Below are 13,691 nucleotides of genomic sequence, written 5' to 3'. Positions count from 1 at the left end.
TGTGAGCCGATAAGAGACACGAGCATGTTTAACACAAGTGTGATATCTTCTGATAGCAAAAACAAAAAACACAATCTACTCACTCTCATGTTGTTTCAAACCTCTGGAACATCAAAGGTCCTCTCATGCAATGAAAGCTAAAAGAAATAAATAATAAACAATGGAGACATGAGCGCTTGTGTTAGTTGTCATGTGCAAAGGTTGAGATCTCTTTCTCACTTTTAGGTGATGTTCAGATCTTGTCATGCGACTCACGTAAATGCTGCGTTATGAAGAATTGTTTTGTTGTGTTTAGAAGTGGTTTTGGATGAAAGCTTCTGTTAAATGAGTGAAAATAATAAAATCAGATGTGTCATCATCACGCTGCGTGACATTTGAAGACACAATCATGAAGATGTTCACACTCCTTAATGCTCAAGAGAGTCAAACAAGAATGATTTATTAATCACAGCTGACAGAGACCAGTCCTGGCAAGATGTGTGAGATGTGCGTGTGCACACACACATAGACAAAACACTGAGACATACAGACAGAGAGACAGACAGACAGACAGACAGAACACAAACAAACAGATACACACAGACACACTCACACAGGCAGAAACAGACATGCTGTTTCAGACAGACAGACAGACAGGCAGACAGACAGACTGACAGAGAGACAGACACCTACTGATACACACACTATCACACGGACAGACGCACAAACACAAATGCGCACACACACACTGATAGAAAGACAGATAGACAGACACACATGAACAGACAGACAGAAAAATGCACATACAGACAAACACAAACAAACACACACACACACTGATAGAAAGACAGACAGACACACACATGCTAATACACACATTTATAGAAAGAAAGACAAAGAGACAAACAAACAGACAGACGTGCACATACAAACAGACACACACACACACATACAGACTCATAGATAGAAGACAGAGAGACAGACACACATGCTAATACACACAATTATAGAAAGACAGACAAACAGACAAACAAACAGACAGACGTGCACATACAAACAGACACACACACACACACACACACACACACTCATAGATAGAAGACAGAGAGACAGACACACACATGCTAATACACACATTTATAGAAAGACAGACAAAGAGACAAACAAACAGACAGACGTGCACATACAAACAGACACACACACACACACACACTCATAGATAGAAGACAGAGAGACAGACACACACATGCTAATACACACATTTATAGAAAGACAGACAAAGAGACAAACAAACAGACAGACGTGCACATACAAACAGACACACACACACACACACACACACTCATAGATAGAAGACAGAGAGACAGACACACATGAACAAACAGACACACACATATGTTGATAAAACACAGACAGACAATCAGACGCATGCACGCACACACGCTGTACAACTGTTGCCTTTCCGGTAAGAGAAGACAAAAGCGACATGCGATGCGTCTTCTGTTAACTCCTGATATCACAGCATGAGTGAAACAGGTTTAAATCACTATCACATGTGTTCAAAGACGCATTAGAGATCCTGATCTCCAGTCCTGCTCGACTCCAGACAGAGCGCCCGATTGACTTCCTCTATCTCAGTCCATTACAATACAACCCTGAAAGTCAATACACACAACACAGATCACGTTTGAAATATATCTGTAAGACGTCAGTGCTGTAGTGAGTGTCGGGTGATGTCTAAAGAAGGTTAACTCAATTCAGTGTTTGGATTAAAGAGTGGATTTTAACTGCGGGTCAATCTGTCATTCTTCAGCTCTGTGTTCTGATGGCAGATTTTCTCTCTTCAGCTTTATATTTTAATCTGCTTTAGCTGTGTGTGTGTCTGTGGCCCCGCCTCTCTTCATCCACTCAAACACACACAAAAACAAAGACATCTGATTTTGATAAACCCATTATATCTCCCTCATATTGCAGAAGAGCGATGAATGGTGTCACACAGACGCTGGCTGTGGAAAGGTCACAACAGTCTCCTCTTATTATGGGCTTCAATCTCTTGTAAAATGAGCTCGACAATAAACCAAAATCAGATTTTTAAATCAAATAGAGTCAAACAAACAGGCTGTTATTGATCATCAAAAAAGTGTCACACCGATATCAGATCAGCGTTCAATAAAGCGCAGAGGAGATTATGAAACTACTGATGATAAAACGTATCAATCTTCTCTTTCTTTTGCTTTTTAACACATTCTATTTTTTGCATTTGAAACCATAAGAAATAAAAATATCTCTTTTATATCTCCTACAGTAGACATTAATAAGATGAAACGGTGAGTGAATAAAAACTTTCATATCAAGAAAGATATTTCTTGTGAGAAAAAGAGTCAGAAATGTGTCTTTCATTAGAGTTTGAGAAGAGATGTCAAGAATGTGTCAATCTGAGCTCAGATTTGTCTCATCTGTAATCAAAAGTCATTATATTGAATATATATATCTCAACGTGAACTCAAACATTTCTCATCACATTTACTCAAATCCAGATTATTTTACCTCTACAATCCACGTTCATCTACAATCACAATTATTTGTTTCTCTTTAAAAAAAAATCCCAAAACAAACATCTGATAATCGATTCCAGTTAAACAAATAATCTGTTTGTGATGCTAGACAACAAAACCAGTGTTAGGCTGTGTCCACATTTGACAAGCATAAGTTGACAATGGCTCGCACCGTTGTGATTACAAATAGCAGCCTGCAATGTTCAAGATAGCGTCTGTGCATCTTAGAGAGACAGGTTTCATTGGCAGCGTAACAGAATTCTATTTGAATTAAAAACAGAGAGCACCTTTGCTATAACCAATCACATATTTAAAAACTACGATACTATATTCTCACTAGAAAAGCAATCAACAGTGAAAGTGAAAATCAAACTTACCTTTGTACAAAACTATGCTCCAATGTGTGTTTTGGCTGCCATTTTTTCGAGTTTAAGCATTCTTGACCAATTACATTCCTTGCATTTTGTTATGGAAACGACAGCTCTCTGTCAATTGGTTAGCTGTGCAAAAGGTGCTTGACGTAGGTTTTTTTTTCCAGAAAAGTTACACTTTTTTCAACCTTAAAAGACAATCTGAGCTGTAGAAAAAAACGCTGATGTTTAAGTAAGCACTAAGGACTTTTTTGAAAACACAGTTAACGCCATAGGATTATAATGTAACACAGAAACTTGCAGCTTCAATAAAGACGTCAAGTGTGAACATGGCCTAAGGGGTCAATTTTTCAAAACTGAGATTTACACATCATCTGAAAGGTGAATAAATAAGTTTTCAATTTATGTATTTGTAAGTCTTTAGCTTAGCACGTTACTCACATTAATAATCTTTTGATATTTGAAATTGTGTACTTACAAAATATCTATATGGAACGTGATCGTAGTGTGTGTGCCCTGCGATGGGTTGGCACTCCATCCAGGGTGTATCCTGCCTTGATGCCCGATGACTCCTGAGATAGGCACAGGCTCCCCGTGACCCGAGGTAGTTCAGATAAGCGGTAGAAAATGAATGGAATGGAACGTGATCGTTCCTTAACATCCTAATGATTTTTGGCATAAAATATAAATCGATAGGCTTAATTTTGGCCCATTCAATGATTTTTGGCTATTGCCACGGATATTCCCGTGCTACTTATGACTGGTTTTGTGATCCAGGGTTATATTTACAGACACAATTCTTTCACAGTGTCTTCACCTCACCAAACCATTTGACCCAGATTTCCACATGAAGGCTTTAATATCACCCAGATGTGTCCCTGAACGTTGCACACACCAGAAAGAAAGCGTAAAAGGTTAATGTGATGCTAATCTTATTTTCGCCCTCAGAAAGTAAATCTGTGTGTATTTGTCGACTGTATTAGTGATGTTCTCTCATCGTCATGTGTTTCTGTGACCGTGGGGGAGCGTGTTTTAATAGCAACAAAAAACATGCAATCCTTCATCTCTCTTTCTCTCTGACGGCCTGTCGCTCTGCGTCTGTCTGCACATGTTCTGTTCTCAGCACCTGAGCCCACCGACTGACCTTTGACCTCTGACTGAGTTATATCATCAATCTGCTGCTCATCACGTCAAATAAATCTGATTTTATTTCAGTTGGCCATTGACTGTTCTTCATTGTTTACAAATAAATCATAATAATCACACCAACACAATCTCACACCAGTTTGTGACTAGTTTATGTGTGTCATTGATTTACTGTAACTGCGTTATAGCTCGTGTTATATGTTCTCCATTATCGCTCCTGATCTTCAGGACATCATGCGGCATGTGTGCCCTTCACACCTCCTGCATTATTCACATGTAGCATGTTGAACAAATAAACATCTAATGGCGCCATCGACTTCATGAGCTGCTTAATGTCAAGACAGTCACACATTCAAAGGACTGAAATATATTGAACACATAAAGCACGTCACATCTATGTTGTTTAACGCTCTGTGTGTTAAATATACATTACACTACATTATTTATGCATTAGGAGGACGCTTTTTGTCCAAAGTGCCTTACATTTTATTAAACTATACATTTGTGTCTTAGTATGTATACGCATATGTAATAAAAACAGTAATGCATAAGAATTACAGACAGCTTTATGTCACAGGCGCTTGCGATATTATCACTATAAATATTATGTGTCATTCTTCTTAAAGCTAACTTCACAACACGCAAACAAAATCGTTCAGCTAAGTACACATCACGCAAAAAAAATCTTTATTAAAGTCCCAGTGAAATTAAAAATGAAAATTTTCATTACTGAGTTTATTGTAAACAGAATTTAATTTGTTGTCTTTTTTAAATTTGTATGCCCTCATAATCTTTAGTTAAAATCTGAAATGCACTTCCGACCTGTAACTATTCACCCCTGATGACGCATGTTAGACGACTTGGGCGGAGCATCCGTTAACTCCTCCCCTATCAGTCTGCTGCCAGTTCCATTTCAAAATGCATTTTATACATCAAATCGCTTAGAAAGATGAAAGCCACGACCACTATTTTTCACATTTATTTTAGGTTTTATACTTTATTTCAAACATTATACATAAAGCATCGAGGAAAGAAGTCTTCACATGTCACAGACAGTTAAAACTTCTATTTTATTCGGAAATGCGTCAAAATACGGAAATAAAAGCGATCGCAACTTCCGGTTCACGGGGACTTTAATATTCTTGAATAAACGACAAAGACGTCATTCATGTGTTTCTTTATGAACCTTTGAATATCAACTACAATTTCTCTCTTGAACTGCACCAGCAGCGATCTGTCAGAGATCCATCACGTGCCCGCAGGTCTTTTCCATCCCGCCGGGATCACGGATGATTTGAGACTCTGATGTTTATTTTAAGAACCCGGAGAAGACGCGAGTGCCTCGGATACTCTGCACTGAATTAACTTCACCTTCTTCTGCTTTAGCCCCAAACCCCGCGTGACATGTCAGTCGCCCTCAGCGCGAGGTGAACGATAAACACGCTCGTGAGTCACCGCGCGCCGTCCGGAGTCACTTCAGGCTTCTAGAAACGGCCATCAGCATCATCTCACATACAGCAACCTTTCAAATTTAAAGCAACACATTAAAATGTAATAAATCACTGAACTTTACATTATTATCCAATGGTGTCGATGCTATCGGTTTTTGAATGAACGGGTGAGATTTAATTAAATTCAATTTAAGATTGAATTTTTTTATTTGAGATTTCATTTAAGGTTTAAAGTATCAAATTAGTCCAGATGTTTCTACTAAAATTGCTCAGGAGAAATAAAGAGAGTAGGGCTGCTCGATTATGACAAAAATCATAATCCCGATTATTTTGGCCAATATTGAGATCCCGATTATTTAACACGATTACTCGTTACCTTAATTAAGAACAACATAGAAAACTGAAAAAAACTAGCCTTTTAAACTGGGAAAGGAGTGCGCTATATATGCGGTCAGATAAAATTTTTAAATATATATAATCCTGTGGCCAAAGTTGACGACTACAATTAATTGCAAAGCCCTAAAAGAGAGAATCAGGAGGTGTGAATGAATGAAAAATCATCTGGATTTGGGTACATTTGATGAGAAATGAAGAAATTAAAAGAAATCTGAGCTCAGTTTGACACATGGTTCACATTTCTTCTAAAACGATAATGACAGACACATTTCTGACTTTTTCTCTGGAGAAATTTCTATGACGCAGATGAGACTAATAGGGACTCAATTTCCCCAATGTTTCACTCGGCCTCAAGGCATCCTAACTGAATTTGAATTTCTGCTTGAAGAATAATGCAGTCGGAGTTATAAAACCATTTTACTTCCAAGCGGTAGAATGGGAGACGATTTTTTGAAGCTCCAAAAAGTGCATCCATCCATCAAAGAACTGCTCGAAACGACTCTGTGGTCTTAACAAAGGTCTTCTGAAGTGAATCCATGCGTTTGTTTAAGAGAAATATCCATATTGAGAGCGATATTAACGTTGATGTCTAGCTTCAGTTATCCCGCTGCTGCGCGTGAACCGGAGGCTTGTTTTTCTGGCAAATGACGGTGACGAAACCATGTTTTTTTTATTGTGCATTCAAATTAATATCAATCAAACAGCAGTTGGTTTGTTTTGATTTAAGCCAAAATAACAATAAAAAAATACAGCTAAATAACACAATAAAAACATGATAACATAATAAAAAACATAATTTGTTCATATTTTTAAAAACGGAGTTATCTCATTTGGAACCAAACTCTCACATCTAAAAATGTGTACTTAAGGTCCCAGTGAAACAAAAAATGTTCACGAGATATTCCAGCATTTAGAGTAAAATAGCTTCTCAATGTTTGTCATTTTTTTTTTTATTTATGTAATTTTCATAATTTTCTGTTAAAATCTCAAATGCACTTACAATGACTATAACACATTCAGAAATAAGAAGAAAAGCTGAGAATACTTTTGCACTTACTCGATGCATGATGACAAAGGCGCAAAGCAATGTTCAGCCGTAGTGCTACTGTTCGCTGAAATTTGAATGTTTTCTTACTACACACATGGTTATCACTTGATGAAAAATGACCTCAGTGCAAAGAGAGCAGAAGTGGCTGAGATTGAAGCGGAAGTAGCTCATCGGCCTGTATGCATATACCTCGTTCTCGTTCATTTCTGAGCATAGGCACTAAATCTCTCGCATACCTGAACTTTAGCTTTCTGGATGGAGGTTTTTTTCTGTTGATGTGGAGCTTTTCAGTCAAGTATTACTATTGTAAAACCACAAATCTAAAATGTTAAAAATTCAAAGAACAAACAAAAGTAATCCAGTTTTTATTTCATTGTGATATGATATGAACGTGAGTTTCTAGGGTTTCTAGAGTTTCTTTGATTTCCATCAAAGTTGGTGTTCCATCTGAAAAAGCACAGAACCAACTTTCTAACACTGTCATCTACACAAAAACACACACATTAGCTTCTAAACACACTTATAAATGCTCAAATCTTCTGCTCGGTGCTGAACACCGCCCCGCCCCGACGCTCACAAACGCACTCACAAGATCTGAGAAACGAGGTGTTGGCTGGCTGAAACACGCTGACACATAGGTGAGAATCTTCATCCAGAGTGTGTGAGATGTTTTCATTTATAAAACTATCCACTATGGAGCATATGGAGCTGGGGCTTATACGCACGCCCGCTGGAAATGTCATACGTCGACACTCTTTATTTAGCAGCGCGCATGCCCGCGGTGAAGCTCAGGGGTCGGTCCGTCTGAAGGACACTTGTGTGCCCCATCAGCGCAATAAAACACCAGGCGGTTTCAAACGGTCTTAACTCAGCAAGACCTTCCAGCGGGAGACGTTTCTAAAGGTCTTTCGTAAAGGTCTGAGAGGAAATCTGTAAGACGATGTGAGGGATTCATCAGTGTCAGGCAGTGATAAAGCATCAGTATTTCGACACACCTCAGTATTGTTCTGCTTTCTGAACTCTGAGTCACGTGAAGCGGGCCGCAGGTGATCCGTTCATGTGTCGTTCATTAAGGGAACGAGAGGAATTTGAGAAGGGGATGTGAGCTGGACTCCAGAGGAGCAGGTCAGTGACCCGGTCGGATGTGGAGATTAATCCCTCAAACTGTTGCGTAATTACTGTCACTTCTAGGTCAATGAACGCTGTGCTGTCAATCCAGACACTAAACAACATCGCAGTTAGTGTGTAGGAACAAAGACTGCTGGGAAAATACAACGCAACATATTTACAATCCACAGTACAAAAATAATTAAATCTCACACTGCCTCGATCTTCACCCCCTATTAAACGCCAATGAAGTGATACCACGGTACAGTGACTGAATCAGACGGTAATACAATAGTATCTTCCATAACCTGGTATTCATCATACACATACAGAAGGGCTCAAATCTTTTACTGTGGTAAATGCATGTAGAAAACACAGTAGCACATGAGGTACATAAAACACAGATTCACTAGTGTGTGTGTGTGTGAGAACACACATGAGCAGGTGTTCCACCCACACACATTACACAACCACACACTGACTGTCCATCTGTCTACAAACACAGTTAAGACTGACATGAACAGTATATGAACAGCGACTTTCATAAGCTCTCTCTCCCTATGATGTCTCATTGCAACCCTCTTATTCTCACTGACATCTCAATTAAATGTTCTGACTCTCGCTGATGTCTCACTGCAGCTCTCTGACTCTCGCTGATGTCTCACTGCAGCTCTCTGACCCTCGCTGATGTCTCACTGCAGCTCTTTGACTCTCGCTGATGTCTCACTGCAGCTCTTTGACTCTAGCTGATGTCTCCCTGCAGCTCTCTGACTCTAGCTGATGTCTCACTGCAGCTCTCTGACTCTCGCTGATGTCTCATTGCAGCTCTCTGACTCTAGCTGATGTCTCACTGCAGCTCTCTGACTCTCGCTGATGTCTCACTGCAGCTCTTTGACTCTAGCTGATGTCTCACTGCAGCTCTTTGACTCTAGCTGATGTCTCACTGCAGCTCTTTGACTCTCGCTGATGTCTCACTGCAGCTCTCTGACTCTCGCTGATGTCTCACTGCAGCTCTCTGACTCTCGCTGATGTCTCACTGCAGCTCTTTGACTCTCGCTGATGTCTCACTGCAGCTCTTTGACTCTAGCTGATGTCTCACTGCAGCTCTCTGACTCTAGCTGATGTCTCCCTGCAGCTCTTTGACTCTCGCTGATGTCTCAGTGCAGCTCTCTGACTCTCGCTGATGTCTCAGTGCAGCTCTCTGACCCTCGCTGATGTCTCACTGCAGCTCTTTGACTCTCGCTGATGTCTCACTGCAGCTCTCTGACTCTCGCTGATGTCTCACTGCAGCTCTCTGACTCTCGCTGATGTCTCCCTGCAGCTCTTTGACTCTCGCTGATGTCCCAGTGCAGCTCTCTGACTCTCACTGACATCTCAATGAAATGTTCAGACTCTCACGGATGTCTCACTGCAGCTCTCTGACTCTCGCTGATGTCTCACTGCAGCTCTTTGACTCTCGCTAATGTCTCCCTGCAGCTCTTTGACTCTCGCTGATGTCTCAGTGCAGCTCTCTGACTCTCGCTGATGTCTCAGTGCAGCTCTCTGACCCTCGCTGATGTCTCACTGCAGCTCTTTGACTCTCGCTGATGTCTCACTGCAGCTCTCTGACTCTCGCTGATGTCTCAGTGCAGCTCTCTGACTCTCGCTGATGTCTCAGTGCAGCTCTCTGACCCTCGCTGATGTCTCACTGCAGCTCTTTGACTCTCGCTGATGTATCACTGCAGCTCTCTGACTCTCGCTGATGTCTCACTGCAGCTCTTTGACTCTAGCTGATGTCTCACTGCAGCTCTTTGACTCTCGCTGATGTCTCCCTGCAGCTCTTTGACTCTCGCTGATGTCTCAGTGCAGCTCTCTGACTCTAGCTGATGTCTCACTGCAGCTCTCTGACTCTAGCTGATGTCTCTCTGCAGCTCTCCGACTCTCGCTGATGTCTCACTGCAGCTCTTTGACTCTCGCTGATGTCTCAGTGCAGCTCTCTGACTCTAGCTGATGTCTCACTGCAGCTCTTTGACTCTAGCTGATGTCTCACTGCAGCTCTTTGACTCTAGCTGATGTCTCACTGCAGCTCTTTGACTCTCGCTGATGTCTCCCTGCAGCTCTTTGACTCTCGCTGATGTCTCAGTGCAGCTCTCTGACTCTAGCTGATGTCTCACTGCAGCTCTCTGACTCTAGCTGATGTCTCTCTGCAGCTCTCCGACTCTCGCTGATGTCTCACTGCAGCTCTTTGACTCTCGCTGATGTCTCAGTGCAGCTCTCTGACTCTAGCTGATGTCTCACTGCAGCTCTTTGACTCTAGCTGATGTCTCACTGCAGCTCTTTGACTCTAGCTGATGTCTCACTGCAGCTCTTTGACTCTAGCTGATGTGTCACTGCAGCTCTTTGACTCTCGCTGATGTCTCACTGCAGCTCTCTGACTCTCGCTGATGACTCTCGCTGATGTCTCCCTGCAGCTCTTTGACTCTCGCTGATGTCCACTGCAGCTCTTTGATTCTAGCTGATGTCTCACTGCAACCCTCTTATTCTCACTGACATCTCAATGAAATGTTCTGACTCTCACTGATGTCTCACTGCAGCTCTCTGACTCTAGCTGATGTCTCTCTGCAGCTCTCCGACTCTCGCTGATGTCTCACTGCAGCTCTTTGACTCTCGCTGATGTCTCAGTGCAGCTCTCTGACTCTAGCTGATGTCTCACTGCAGCTCTTTGACTCTAGCTGATGTCTCACTGCAGCTCTTTGACTCTAGCTGATGTCTCACTGCAGCTCTTTGACTCTCGCTGATGTCTCCCTGCAGCTCTTTGACTCTCGCTGATGTCTCAGTGCAGCTCTCTGAGTCTAGCTGATGTCTCACTGCAGCTCTCTGACTCTAGCTGATGTCTCTCTGCAGCTCTCCGACTCTCGCTGATGTCTCACTGCAGCTCTTTGACTCTCGCTGATGTCTCAGTGCAGCTCTCTGACTCTAGCTGATGTCTCACTGCAGCTCTTTGACTCTAGCTGATGTCTCACTGCAGCTCTTTGACTCTAGCTGATGTCTCACTGCAGCTCTTTGACTCTAGCTGATGTGTCACTGCAGCTCTTTGACTCTCGCTGATGTCTCACTGCAGGTCTCTGACTCTCGCTGATGACTCTCGCTGATGTCTCCCTGCAGCTCTTTGACTCTCGCTGATGTCCACTGCAGCTCTTTGATTCTAGCTGATGTCTCACTGCAACCCTCTTATTCTCACTGACATCTCAATGAAATGTTCTGACTCTCACTGATGTCTCACTGCAGCTCTCTGACTCTCGCTGATGTCTCACTGCAACCCTCTTATTCTCACTGACATCTCAATGAAATGTTCAGACTCTCACGGATGTCTCACTGCAGCTCTCTGACTCTAGCTGATGTCTCACTGCAGCTCTCTGACTCTAGCTGATGTCTCACTGCAGCTCTCTGACTCTCGCTGATGTCTCACTGCAGCTCTCTGACTCTAGCTGATGTCTCACTGCAGCTCTGCAGCTCTGCAGCTCTTTGACTCTCGCTGATGTCTCAGTGCAGCTCTCTGACTCTCGCTGATGTCTCAGTGCAGCTCTCTGACCCTCGCTGATGTCTCACTGCAGCTCTTTGACTCTCGCTGATGTCTCACTGCAGCTCTCTGACTCTCGCTGATGTCTCCCTGCAGCTCTTTGACTCTCGCTGATGTCTCAGTGCAGCTCTCTGACTCTCACTGACATCTCAATGAAATGTTCAGACTCTCACGGATGTCTCACTGCAGCTCTCTGACTCTCGCTGATGTCTCACTGCAGCTCTTTGACTCTCGCTAATGTCTCCCTGCAGCTCTTTGACTCTCGCTGATGTCTCAGTGCAGCTCTCTGACTCTCGCTGATGTCTCAGTGCAGCTCTCTGACCCTCGCTGATGTCTCACTGCAGCTCTTTGACTCTCGCTGATGTCTCACTGCAGCTCTCTGACTCTCGCTGATGTCTCAGTGCAGCTCTCTGACTCTCGCTGATGTCTCAGTGCAGCTCTCTGACCCTCGCTGATGTCTCACTGCAGCTCTTTGACTCTCGCTGATGTCTCACTGCAGCTCTCTGACTCTCGCTGATGTCTCACTGCAGCTCTTTGACTCTAGCTGATGTCTCACTGCAGCTCTTTGACTCTCGCTGATGTCTCCCTGCAGCTCTTTGACTCTCGCTGATGTCTCAGTGCAGCTCTCTGACTCTAGCTGATGTCTCACTGCAGCTCTCTGACTCTAGCTGATGTCTCTCTGCAGCTCTCCGACTCTCGCTGATGTCTCACTGCAGCTCTTTGACTCTCGCTGATGTCTCAGTGCAGCTCTCTGACTCTAGCTGATGTCTCACTGCAGCTCTTTGACTCTAGCTGATGTCTCACTGCAGCTCTTTGACTCTAGCTGATGTCTCACTGCAGCTCTTTGACTCTCGCTGATGTCTCCCTGCAGCTCTTTGACTCTCGCTGATGTCTCAGTGCAGCTCTCTGACTCTAGCTGATGTCTCACTGCAGCTCTCTGACTCTAGCTGATGTCTCTCTGCAGCTCTCCGACTCTCGCTGATGTCTCACTGCAGCTCTTTGACTCTCGCTGATGTCTCAGTGCAGCTCTCTGACTCTAGCTGATGTCTCACTGCAGCTCTTTGACTCTAGCTGATGTCTCACTGCAGCTCTTTGACTCTAGCTGATGTCTCACTGCAGCTCTTTGACTCTAGCTGATGTGTCACTGCAGCTCTTTGACTCTCGCTGATGTCTCACTGCAGCTCTCTGACTCTCGCTGATGACTCTCGCTGATGTCTCCCTGCAGCTCTTTGACTCTCGCTGATGTCCACTGCAGCTCTTTGATTCTAGCTGATGTCTCACTGCAACCCTCTTATTCTCACTGACATCTCAATGAAATGTTCTGACTCTCACTGATGTCTCACTGCAGCTCTCTGACTCTCGCTGATGTCTCACTGCAACCCTCTTATTCTCACTGACATCTCAATGAAATGTTCAGACTCTCACGGATGTCTCACTGCAGCTCTCTGACTCTAGCTGATGTCTCACTGCAGCTCTCTGACTCTAGCTGATGTCTCACTGCAGCTCTCTGACTCTAGCTGATGTCTCCCTGCAGCTCTCCGACTCTAGCTGATGTCTCACTGCAGCTCTCTGACTCTCGCTGATGTCTCACTGCAGCTCTCTGACTCTAGCTGATGTCTCACTGCAGCTCTCTGACTCTAGCTGATGTCTCACTGCAGCTCTCTGACTCTCGCTGATGTCTCACTGCAGCTCTTTGACTCTAGCTGATGTCTCACTGCAGCTCTCTGACTCTAGCTGATGTCTCACTGCAGCTCTCTGACTCTCACTGATGTCTCACTGCAGCTCTCTGACTCTCGCTGATGTCTCACTGCAGCTCTCTGACTCTAGCTGATGTCTCACTGCAGCTCTCTGACTCTAGCTGATGTCTCTCTGCAGCTCTCCGACTCTCGCTGATGTCTCACTGCAGCTCTTTGACTCTCGCTGATGTCTCAGTGCAGCTCTCTGACTCTAGCTGATGTCTCACTGCAGCTCTTTGACTCTAGCTGATGTCTCACTGCAGCTCTTTGACTCTAGCTGATGTCTCACTGCAGCTCTTTGACTCTAGCTGATGTGTCACTGCAGCTCTTTGACTCTCGCTGA

This window comes from Triplophysa dalaica, chromosome 15, assembly GCF_015846415.1.
Source record: "Triplophysa dalaica isolate WHDGS20190420 chromosome 15, ASM1584641v1, whole genome shotgun sequence".
Taxonomy (NCBI): Eukaryota; Metazoa; Chordata; class Actinopteri; order Cypriniformes; family Nemacheilidae; genus Triplophysa; species Triplophysa dalaica.
This window is presented reverse-complemented; position numbering follows the sequence as displayed.